Genomic DNA, 12500 nt, shown 5'->3' with positions numbered 1-12500 from the left:
GGTACTGCAGGTGGCCAGTACCAACTATATAATCCTCACAACTTCTTCTGTGAGCAATTTAAAAAAATAACCGTTTCAAGGACATACATCTGGTGGAATAGAGGAAACGATTGGTACCATGATTGTCTTTAAAAAACAACAACATTTGTACACAAATATTGACCACGAAGATTGACATTTTCTCATTTTACTGGGGGGGGGGGGGGGGGGCATCCTGTATTCTGAATTGAGGGGCGGCAGTCGTTCTCCCCCTGGTCCCAAACCACTGATGAGTATTTGGGAGTATTTTAACACAGTGTATGTGACCCAGGCCTGTGAACGTGTCTCTGCAGGTCCTTCTCTGGTTGGCGTGGTGAGGAAGGACTGGGCGTCTGACAACAGTATCGCCCTCTCCTGGACGGAGGTGGAACAGCAGCCTAATGTCATTCTGGACTATGAGATCAAGTACTACGATAAGGTACAGTCCCATAGACCACATTTATGGAACACTTTAGTTGTATAGAGCAATGCAAAAAGGGTTGTCGGTTCGATTCCCACACGGCTCACATACTAAAAATGTATACACTCACTGTATTGCCAGCAGCATACCACCCTGCATACCACCGCTGGCTTGCTTCTGAAGCTAAGCAGGGCTGGTCCGGGTCAGTGATTGGGGACACTGCCCTGTGTAGGGTTCCGTCTTTCGGATGTGACGTTAAACGGGTGTCCTGACTCTCTGAGGTCATTTAAAGATCTCATGGCACTTATCGTAAGAGTAGGGGTGTTAACCCTGGTGTCCTGGCTAAAATGACCTATCTGGCCCTCAAACCATGGCCACCTAATCATCCCCAGCTTCCAATTGGCTCATTCATCCCCCTCCTCCTCTCCCCTGTAACTATTCACCAGGTCGTTGTCTAATCCTCCTCCTCTCCCCTGTAACTATTCCCCAGGTCGTTGTCTAATCCTCCTCTCCCCTGTAACTATTCCCCAGGTCGTTGTCTAATCCTCCTCTCCCCTGTAACTATTCCCCAGGTCGTTGTCTAATCCCTCTCCTCTCCCCTGTAACTATTCCCCAGGTCGTTGTCTAATCCTCCTCCTCTCCCCTGTAACTATTCCCCAGGTCGTTGTCTAATCCTCCTCCTCTCCCCTGTAACTATTCCCCAGGTCGTTGTCTAATCCTCCTCCTCTCCCCGGTAACTATTCACCAGGTCGTTGTCTAATCCTTCTCCTCTCCCCTGTAACTATTCCCCAGGTCGTTGTCTAATCCTCCTCTCCCCTGTAACTATTCCCCAGGTCGTTGTCTAATCCTCCTCCTCTCCCCTGTAACTATTCACCAGGTCGTTGTCTAATCCTCCTCCTCTCCCCTGTAACTATTCCCCAGGTCGTTGTCTAATCCCCCTCCTCTCCCCTGTAACTATTCCCCAGGTCGTTGTCTAATCCTCCTCCTCTCCTCTGTAACTATTCCCCAGGTCGTTGTCTAATCCCCCTCCTCTCCCCTGTAACTATTCCCCAGGTCGTTGTCTAATCCTCCTCCTCTCCCCTGTAACTATTCCCCAGGTCGTTGTCTAATCCTCCTCCTCTCCCCTGTAACTATTCCCCAGGTCGTTGTCTAATCCTCCTCCTCTCCCCTGTAACTATTCACCAGGTCGTTGTCTAATCCTCCTCCTCTCCCCTGTAACTATTCCCCAGGTCATTGTCTAATCCCCCTCCTCTCCCCTGTAACTATTCCCCAGGTCGTTGTCTAATCCTCCTCCTCTCCCCTGTAACTATTCCCCAGGTCGTTGTCTAATCCTTCTCCTCTCCCTGTAACTATTCCCCAGGTCGTTGTCTAATCCTCCTCCTCTCCCCTGTAACTATTCCCCAGGTCGTTGTCTAATCCTCCTCCTCTCCCCTGTAACTATTCCCCAGGTCGTTGTCTAATCCTTCTCCTCTCCCCTGTAACTATTCCCCAGGTCGTTGTCTAATCCTCCTCCTCTCCCCTGTAACTATTCCCCAGGTCGTTGTCTAATCCTTCTCCTCTCCCCTGTAACTATTCCCCAGGTCGTTGTCTAATCCTCCTCCTCTCCCCTGTAACTATTCCCCAGGTCGTTGTCTAATCCTCCTCCTTTCCCCTGTAACTATTCCCCAGGTCGTTGTCTAATCCTCCTCCTCTCCCCTGTAACTATTCCCCAGGTCGTTATCTAATCCTCCTCCTCTCCCCTGTAACTATTCCCCAGGTCGTTGTCTAATCCTCCTCCTCTCCCCTGTAACTATTCCCCAGGTCGTTGTCTAATCCTCCTCCTCTCCCCGGTAACTATTCCCCAGGTCGTTGTCTAATCCTCCTCCTCTCCCCTGTAACTATTCCCCAGGTCGTTGTCTAATCCTCCTCCTCTCCCCGGTAACTATTCCCCAGGTCGTTGTCTAATCCTCCTCCTCTCCCCTGTAACTATTCCCCAGGTCGTTGTCTAATCCTCCTCCTCTCCCCTGTAACTATTCCCCAGGTCGTTGTCTAATCCTCCTCCTCTCCCCTGTAACTATTCACCAGGTCGTTGCTGTAAACGAGAATGTGTTCTCAGTCAACTTACCTGGTTAAATAAATAAATCACATTGGATATAAATGTCTCTGTTAACCAGCGCTCCTGGAGGGGGGCTACTGGATATAAATGTCTCTGTTAACCAGCGCTCCTGGAGGGGGGGCTACTGGATATAAAGGTCTCTGTTAACCAGCGCTCCTGGAGGGGGCTACTGGATATAAATGTCTCTGTTAACCAGCGCTCCTGGAGGGGGGCTACTGGATATAAAGGTCTCTGTTAACCAGCGCTCCTGGAGGGGGGCTACTGGATATAAAGGTCTCTGTTAACCAGCGCTCCTGGAGGGGGGGCTACTGGATATAAAGGTCTCTGTTAACCAGCCCTCCTGGAGGGGGGGCTACTGGATATAAAGGTCTCTGTTAACCAGCGCTCCTGGAGGGGGGGCTACTGGATATAAAGGTCTCTGTTAACCAGCGCTCCTGGAGGGGGGGGCTACTGGATATAAAGGTCTCTGTTAACCAGCCCTCCTGGAGGGGGGCTACTGGATATAAAGGTCTCTGTTAACCAGCGCTCCTGGAGGGGGCTACTGGATATAAAGGTCTCTGTTAACCAGCCCTCCTGGAGGGGGGCTACTGGATATAAAGGTCTCTGTTAACCAGCCCTCCTGGAGGGGGGGCTACTGGATATAAAGGTCTCTGTTAACCAGCGCTCCTGGAGGGGGGCTACTGGATATAAAGGTCTCTGTTAACCAGCGCTCCTGGAGGGGGGCTACTGGATATAAAGGTCTCTGTTAACCAGCCCTCCTGGAGGGGGCTACTGGATATAAATGTCTCTGTTAACCAGCGCTCCTGGAGGGGGGCTACTGGATATAAAGGTCTCTGTTAACCAGCGCTCCTGGAGGGGGGCTACTGGATATAAAGGTCTCTGTTAACCAGCCCTCCTGGAGGGGGCTACTGGATATAAAGGTCTCTGTTAACCAGCGCTCCTGGAGGGGGGGCTACTGGATATAAAGGTCTCTGTTAACCAGCCCTCCTGGAGGGGGGGCTACTGGATATAAAGGTCTCTGTTAACCAGCCCTCCTGGAGGGGGGCCTGGATATAAAGGTCTCTGTTAACCAGCGCTCCTGGAGGGGGGCTACTGGATATAAAGGTCTCTGTTAACCAGCGCTCCTGGAGGGGGGCTACTGGATATAAAGGTCTCTGTTAACCAGCCCTCCTGGAGGGGGGCTACTGGATATAAAGGTCTCTGTTAACCAGCCCTCCTGGAGGGGGGGCTACTGGATATAAAGGTCTCTGTTAACCAGCCCTCCTGGAGGGGGGGGCTACTAGATATAAAGGTCTCTGTTAACCAGCGCTCCTGGAGGGGGGGCTACTGGATATAAAGGTCTCTCTTAACCAGCGCTCCTGGAGGGGGGGCTACTGGATATAAAGGTCTCTCTTAACCAGCGCTCCTGGAGGGGGGGGCTACTGGATATAAAGGTCTCTGTTAACCAGCCCTCCTGGAGGGGGGGGCTACTGGATATAAAGGTCTCTGTTAACCAGCCCTCCTGGAGGGGGGGCTACTGGATATAAAGGTCTCTGTTAACCAGCGCTCCTGGAGGGGGGGCTACTAGATATAAAGGTCTCTGTTAACCAGCGCTCCTGGAGGGGGGGCTACTGGATATAAAGGTCTCTGTTAACCAGCCCTCCTGGAGGGGGGCTACTGGATATAAAGGTCTCTGTTAACCAGCGCTCCTGGAGGGGGGCTACTGGATATAAAGGTCTCTGTTAACCAGCGCTCCTGGAGGGGGGCTACTGGATATAAAGGTCTCTGTTAACCAGCGCTCCTGGAGGGGGGCTACTGGATATAAAGGTCTCTGTTAACCAGCCCTCCTGGAGGGGGGCTACTGGATATAAAGGTCTCTGTTAACCAGCGCTCCTGGAGGGGGGGGCTACTGGATATAAAGGTCTCTGTTAACCAGCCCTCCTGGAGGGGGGGCTACTGGATATAAAGGTCTCTGTTAACCAGCCCTCCTGGAGGGGGGGCTACTGGATATAAAGGTCTCTGTTAACCAGCCCTCCTGGAGGGGGGGCTACTAGATATAAAGGTCTCTGTTAACCAGCGCTCCTGGAGGGGGGCTACTGGATATAAAGGTCTCTGTTAACCAGCCCTCCTGGAGGGGGGCTACTGGATATAAAGGTCTCTGTTAACCAGCCCTCCTGGAGGGGGGCTACTGGATATAAAGGTCTCTGTTAACCAGCGCTCCTGGAGGGGGGCTACTGGATATAAAGGTCTCTGTTAACCAGTGCTCCTGGAGGGGGGCTACTGGATATAAAGGTCTCTGTTAACCAGCGCTCCTGGAGGGGGCTACTGGATATAAAGGTCTCTGTTAACCAGCGCTCCTGGAGGGGGGGCTACTGGATATAAAGGTCTCTGTTAACCAGCGCTCCTGGAGGGGGGGCTACTAGATATAAAGGTCTCTGTTAACCAGCGCTCCTGGAGGGGGGGGCTACTGGATATAAAGGTCTCTGTTAACCAGCCCTCCTGGAGGGGGCTACTGGATATAAAGGTCTCTGTTAACCAGCGCTCCTGGAGGGGGGCTACTGGATATAAAGGTCTCTGTTAACCAGCGCTCCTGGAGGGGGGGCTACTGGATATAAAGGTCTCTGTTAACCAGCCCTCCTGGAGGGGGGCTACTGGATATAAAGGTCTCTGTTAACCAGCGCTCCTGGAGGGGGGGGCTACTGGATATAAAGGTCTCTGTTAACCAGTGCTCCTGGAGGGGGCTACTGGATATAAAGGTCTCTGTTAACCAGCGCTCCTGGAGGGGGCTACTGGATATAAAGGTCTCTGTTAACCAGCGCTCCTGGAGGGGGGCTACTGGATATAAAGGTCTCTGTTAACCAGCGCTCCTGGAGGGGGGGGCTACTAGATATAAAGGTCTCTGTTAACCAGCGCTCCTGGAGGTGGGGCTACTGGATATAAAGGTCTCTGTTAACCAGCCCTCCTGGAGGGGGGCTACTGGATATAAAGGTCTCTGTTAACCAGCGCTCCTGGAGGGGGGGCTACTGGATATAAAGGTCTCTGTTAACCAGCGCTCCTGGAGGGGGGGCTACTGGATATAAAGGTCTCTGTTAACCAGCCTCCTGGAGGGGGGCTACTGGATATAAAGGTCTCTGTTAACCAGCGCTCCTGGAGGGGGGGCTACTGGATATAAAGGTCTCTGTTAACCAGCGCTCCTGGAGGGGGGCTACTGGATATAAAGGTCTCTGTTAACCAGCGCTCCTGGAGGGGGGGCTACTGGATATAAAGGTCTCTGTTAACCAGCGCTCCTGGAGGGGGGGGGCTACTGGATATAAAGGTCTCTGTTAACCAGCTCTCCTGGAGGGGGGCTACTGGATATAAAGGTCTCTGTTAACCAGCGCTCCTGGAGGGGGGCTACTGGATATAAAGGTCTCTGTTAACCAGCGCTCCTGGAGGGGGGGCTACTGGATATAAAGGTCTCTGTTAACCAGCCCTCCTGGAGGGGGGGCTACTGGATATAAAGGTCTCTGTTAACCAGCGCTCCTAGAGGGGGCCTACTGGATATAAAGGTCTCTGTTAACCAGCGCTCCTGGAGGGGGGCTACTGCATGCCTTATTTTGCTCCCACCCTGTTGTAAGTGAAGTCATTGGGGCGTGTCCTCACCAGGAACAGGACCAGTCGGGCTACTCATCAACCCGGACCAAGGCCCTGGGCGTCGTGGTGACCGGCCTCAAGCCCTCCACCGTGTACGTGTTCCACGTGCGCGCTCGCACCGCCGCCGGCTTCACCGCTTACAGCAACACGGTTCACTTCTCCACCGGGGACGAGTGTGAGGACGCGCACGCGTGTTTCTGTGTGTGTGTGTGTGTGTCTCTGTGTGTGTGTGTCTCAGTGTGTGTGTGTGTTTTTGTGTGTGTGTGTGTGTGTGTGTGTGTGTGTGTGTCTCAGGGTGTGTGTGTGTCTCAGGGTGTGTGTGTGTCTCTGTGTGTGTGTGTGTGTGTGTGTGTGTCTCAGGGTGTGTGTGTGTCTCAGTGTGTGTGTGTGTGTGTGTGTCTCAGTGTTTGTGTATGTGTGTCTCAGTGTGTGTGTGTGTGTGTTTCTGTGTGTGTGTGTGTCAGTGTGTGTGTGTGTGTTTCTCAGTGTGTGTGTTTCAGTGTGTGCATGTGTGTGTGTTACTCAGTGTGTGTCTCAGTGTGTGTAGTACTAAGTTGTGTGCTTGTTTGTCTCAGTGTGTGTGCCTCAGTGTGTGTGTGCCTCAGTGTGTGTGTATCTCAGTGTGTGTGTGTATCTCAGTGTGTGTGTGTCTCAGTGTGTGTGTGTCTCAGTGTGTGTAGTACTAAGTTGTATGCTTGTCTCAGTGTGTGTGTGTATCTCAGTGTGAGTGTGTCTCAGTGTGTGCTTGTCTCAGTGTGTGCTTGTCTCAGTGTGTGTGTATCTCAGTGTGTGTGTGTCTCAGTGTGTGTGTATCTCAGTGTGTGTGTGTCTCAGTGTGTGTGTCTCAGTGTGTGTGTAGTACTCAATTGTGTGTGTGTCTCAGTGTGTGTGTATCTCAGTTGTGTGTGTCTCAGTGTGTGTGTGTCTCAGTGTGTGTGTATCTCAGTGTGTGTGTGTCTCAGTGTGTGTGTCTCAGTGTGTGTGTAGTACTCAATTGTGTGTGTGTCTCAGTGTGTGTGTTTCTAAGTGTGTGTATCTCAGTTGTGTGTGTCTCAGTGTGTGTCTCAGTGTGTGTAGTACTCAGTGTGTGTGTGTCTCAGTGTGTGTAGTACTCAGTTGTGTGCTTGTCTCAGTGTGTGTATCTCAGTGTGTGTATCTCAGTGTGTGTGTGTCTCAGTGTGTGTGTGTCTCAGTGTGTGTGTATCTCAGTGTGTGTGTCTCAGTGTGTGTATCTCAGTGTGTGTGTATCTCAGTGTGTGTGTGTCTCAGTGTGTGTGTATCTCAGTGTGTGTGTATCTCAGTGTGTGTGTATCTCAGTGTGTGTGTATCTCAGTGTGTGTGTGTGTATCTCAGTGTGTGTGTGTCTCAGTGTGTGTGTGTCTCAGTGTGTGTGTATCTCAGTGTGTGTGTGTGTATCTCAGTGTGTGTGTGTATCTCAGTGTGTGTGTGTATCTCAGTGTGTGTGTGTCTCAGTGTGTGTGTGTCTCAGTGTGTGTGTCTCAATGTGTGTGTGTCTCAGTATGTGTGTATCTCAGTGTGTGTGTCTCAGTGTGTGTAGTACCCAGTTGTGTGCTTGTCTCAGTGTGTGTGTGTCTCAGTGTGTGTGTCTCAGTGTGTGTAGTACCCAGTTGTGTGCTTGTCTCAGTGTGTGTAGTACCCAGTTGTGTGTGTGTCTCAGTGTGTAGTACCCAGTTGTGTGTGTGTCTCAGTGTGTGTGTCTCAGTGTGTGTGTGTCTCAGTGTGTTCTTGTCTCAGTGTGTGTGTGTCTCAGTGTGTGTAGTACCCAGTGTGTGCTTGTCTCAGTGTGTGTGTGTCTCAGTGTGTGTAGTACCCAGTTGTGTGCTTGTCTCAGTGTGTGTAGTACCCAGTTGTGTGTGTGTCTCAGTGTGTGTAGTACCCAGTTGTGTGTGTGTCTCAGTGTGTGTGTGTCTCAGTGTGTGTGTCTCAGTGTGTGTGTGTCTCAGTGTGTGTGTGTCTCAGTGTGTGTGTGTCTCAGTGTGTGTAGTACCCAGTTGTGTGTGTGTCTCAGTGTGTGTGTCTCAGTGTGTGTAGTACCCAGTTGTGTGCTTGTCTCAGTGTGTGTGTGTCTCAGTGTGTGTGTGTCTCAGTGTGTGTAGTACCCAGTTGTGTGCTTGTCTCAGTGTGTGTGTCACAGTGTGTGTGTGTCTCAGTGTGTGTAGTACCCAGTTGTGTGCTTGTCTCTCTCTGCTCTGACCCGTAACAGACTCAGGCATGGCGGCTGACCAGGGGCAGGTGCTCGTGGTTGTCACGGCAGCCGTGGGCGGGTTCTCCCTGCTCATCATCCTCACCCTCTTCTTCCTCATCACCGGACGGTAAGGGACACCCTGTCCTACGTCTCTATTCCCTTTACAGTACACTACATTTGGCCAGATCCCTATGGGGAATAGTGTGCCCTTAGGTTGCCGTGACAACATACTTCTGAAGTAATACTTATGCCCCTCCCTCTCTCTCAATTCAGTGTGCCCTTAGGTTGCCATGACAACATACTTCTGAGGTAATACTTATGCCCCTCCCTCTCTCTCAATTCAATGTGCCCTTAGGTTGCCTTGACAACATACTTCTGAAGTAATACTTATGCCCCTCCCTCTCTCTCAATTCAGTGTGCCCTTAGGTTGCCTTGACAACAACTCAAGGGGCTGTAACCTTTCTGGTGCAGGCGTTCTGCTAGCGACCCACCTCGACAACATCCGAGCGCCAAATTCAAAATAAAAGGGTTATACATCGGCTTAAAGATTAACTTCTTGTTAATCCAGACGCTTTGTCAGATTTCAAAAAGGCTTTACGGTGAAAGCATGTGATTATCTGAGGACAGCGCCCCACGTACAAAAGCATACACACATTTTAAATCCAAGTGAAGGAATTACAAAAGTCAGAAACAGCGATGCAATTATTCACATACCTTTGATGATCTTCATATGGTTGCACTCACAAGAGTCCCAACTACACAATAAATGTTAGTTTTGTTCGATAAAGTCCCTCTTTATATCCCAAAAACTCTTGTTTTGTTGGCGCATTTTGTTCAGTAATCCACTGGCTCCAAGGCGGTCAAAACATTCAGACAAATACATCCTAATAGTACCGGTAAAGTTCGTCGAAACATGTCAAACGATGTTTAGAATTAATCCTCACGTTGTCAATTATCTAGATAATCGATAATATTTCAACCGGACAATAGCGTATTCAATAGAAGGGAAACAACAAAGGGCGCGCAATCGGTCACGCACGCAAACCAGCTCTGCATTCTTCCTCAGTCCACTGACAAAAAGGGTCTCATTCTTCTTCATTTTTCAGAAAACAAGCCTTAAACAATGTCTAAAGACTGTTGACCTCTAGTGGTAGCCCTAGGAACTGCAATCTGGGTCCTAACCCATTAGACACGGTACAGGCATTCAATTGAAAATAATGTAGCCAGACAGGAACCTCTACCTGACATGTAGCCAGACAGGAACCTCTACCTGACATGTGTCTGTAATGTAGCCAGACAGGAACCTCTACCTGTCTGTAATGTAGCCAGACAGGAACCTCTACCTGTCTGTAATGTAGCCAGACAGGAACCTCTACCTGTCTGTAATGTAGCCAGACAGGAACCTCTACCTGTCTGTAATGTAGCCAGACAGGAACCTCTACCTGTCTGTAATGTAGCCAGACAGGAACCTCGACCTGTCTGTATTGTAGCCAGACAGGAACCTCTACCTGTCTGTAATGTAGCCAGACAGGAACCTCTACCTGTCTGTAATGTAGCCAGACAGGAACCTCTACCTGTCTGTAATGTAGCCAGACAGGAAGCTCTACCTGTCTGTAATGTAGCCAGACAGGGACCTCTACCTGTCTGTAATGTAGCCAGACAGGAACCTCTAACTGTCTGTAATGTAGCCAGACAGGAACCTCTACCTGACATGTAGCCAGACAGGGACCTCTACCTGACATGTAGCCAGACAGGAACCTCTACCTGTCTGTAATGTAGCCAGACAGGAACCTCTACCTGTCTGTAATGTAGCCAGACAGGAACCTCTACCTGTCTGTAATGTAGCCAGACAGGAACCTCTACCTGTCTCTAATGTAGCCAGACAGGAACCTCTACCTGTCTGTAATGTAGCCAGACAGGAACCTCTACCTGTCTGTAATGTAACCAGACAGGAACCTCTACCTGTCTGTAATGTAGCCAGACAGGAACCTCTACCTGTCTGTAATGTAGCCAGACAGGAACCTCTACCTGTCTGTAATGTAGCCAGACAGGAACCTCTACCTGTCTGTATTGTAGCCAGACAGGAACCTCTACCTGTCTGTAATGTAGCCAGACAGGAACCTCTACCTGTCTGTAATGTAGCCAGACAGGAACCTCTACCTGTCTGCAATGTAGCCAGACAAGAACCTCTACCTGTCTGTAATGTAGCCAGACAGGAACCTCTACCTGTCTGCAATGTAGCCAGACAGGAACCTCTACCTGTCTGTATTGTAGCCAGACAGGAGCCTCTACCTGTCTGTAATGTAGCCAGACAGGAACCTCTACCTGTCTGTAATGTAGCCAGACAGGAACCTCTACCTGTCTGTAATGTAGCCAGACAGGAACCTCTACCTGACATGTAGCCAGACAGGAACCTCTACCTGACATGTAGCCAGACAGGAACCTCTACCTGACACGTGTCTGTAATGTAGCCAGACATGAACCTCTACCTGACATGTAGCCAGACAGGAACCTCTACCTGTCTGTAATGTAGCCAGACAGGAACCTCTACCTGACATGTAGCCAGACAGGAACCTCTACCTGTCTGTAATGTAGCCAGACAGGAACCTCGACCTGTCTGTAATGTAGCCAGACAGGAATCTCTACCTGTCTGTAATGTAGCCAGACAGGAACCTCTACCTGTCTGTAATGTAACCAGACAGGAACCTCTAACTGTCTGTAATGTAGCCAGACAGGAACCTCTACCTGTCTGTAATGTAGCCAGACAGGAACCTCTACCTGTCTGTAATGTAACCAGACAGGAACCTCTAACTGTCTGTAATGTAGCCAGACCGGAACCTCTACCTGACATGTAGCCAGACAGGAACCTCTACCTGACACGTGTCTGTAATGTAGCCAGACAGGAACCTCTACCTGTCTGTATTGTAGCCAGACAGGAACCTCTACCTGTCTGTAATGTAGCCAGACAGGAACCTCTACCTGTCTGTAATGTAGCCAGACAGGAACCTCTACCTGTCTGTAATGTAGCCAGACAGGAACCTCTACCTGTCTGTAATGTAGCCAGACAGGAACCTCTACCTGTCTGTAATGTAGCCAGACAGGAACCTCTACCTGTCTGTAATGTAGCCAGACAGGAACCTCTACCTGTCTGTAATGTAGCCAGACAGGAACCTCTACCTGTCTGTAATGTAGCCAGACAGGAACCTCTACCTGTCTGTAATGTAGCCAGACAGGAACCTCTACCTGTCTGTAATGTCTGTAGCCAGACAGGAACCTCTACCTGTCTGTAATGTAGCCAGACATGAACCTCTACCTGTCTGTAATGTAGCCAGACAGGAACCTCTACCTGTCTGTAATGTAGCCAGACATGAACCTCTACCTGTCTGTAATGTAGCCAGACAGGAACCTCTACCTGTCTGTAATGTAGCCAGACAGGAACCTCTACCTGTCTGTAATGTAGCCAGACAGGAACCTCTACCTGTCTGTAATGTAGCCAGACAGGAACCTCTACCTGTCTGTAATGTAGCCAGACAGGAACCTCTACCTGTCTGTAATGTAGCCAGACAGGAACCTCTACCTGTCTGTAATGTAGCCAGACAGGAACCTCTACCTGTCTGTAATGTAGCCAGACAGGAACCTCGACCTGTCTGTATTGTAGCCAGACAGGAACCTCTACCTGTCTGTAATGTAGCCAGACAGGAACCTCTACCTGTCTGTAATGTAGCCAGAAAGGAACCTCTACCTGTCTGTAATGTAGCCAGACAGGAACCTCTACCTGTCTGTAATGTAGCCAGACAGGAACCTCTACCTGTCTGTAATGTAGCCAGACCGGAACCTCTACCTGTCTGTAATGTAGCCAGACAGGAAGCTGACATCGTCCGCTGTGTGTCTCTCTCCTGGTCCAGGTGCCAGGTGTTCATCAAGGCGAAGATGCAGTCAGACGATAAGAGGCGGGCTGACTTTCAGAACGTGCTTCCTTTGCCTGGTATCAAGACGTATGTGGATCCTGACACATACGAAGACCCAACGCAGGCTGTCCACGAGTTCACCAAGGAGATAGATCCTTCTAGAATACGCATCGAGAGGGTGGTAGGAGCAGGTACCGAGACACGCACACACACAGAGACACACACAGGACCCTCTACCTG

The 12500-nt window shown here is 50.4% G+C and overlaps 1 pseudogene; it reads left to right on the top strand.

Moving 5' to 3' along the window:
• The window catches only part of LOC135537853 (ephrin type-A receptor 6-like), a 152667-nt pseudogene that overhangs the window by 93501 nt on the left and 46666 nt on the right, over positions 1 to 12500 (top strand).

This window comes from Oncorhynchus masou, unplaced genomic scaffold (assembly GCF_036934945.1).
Source record: "Oncorhynchus masou masou isolate Uvic2021 unplaced genomic scaffold, UVic_Omas_1.1 unplaced_scaffold_857, whole genome shotgun sequence".
Lineage (NCBI taxonomy): Eukaryota > Metazoa > Chordata > Actinopteri > Salmoniformes > Salmonidae > Oncorhynchus > Oncorhynchus masou.
This window is presented reverse-complemented; position numbering and strand designations above follow the sequence as displayed.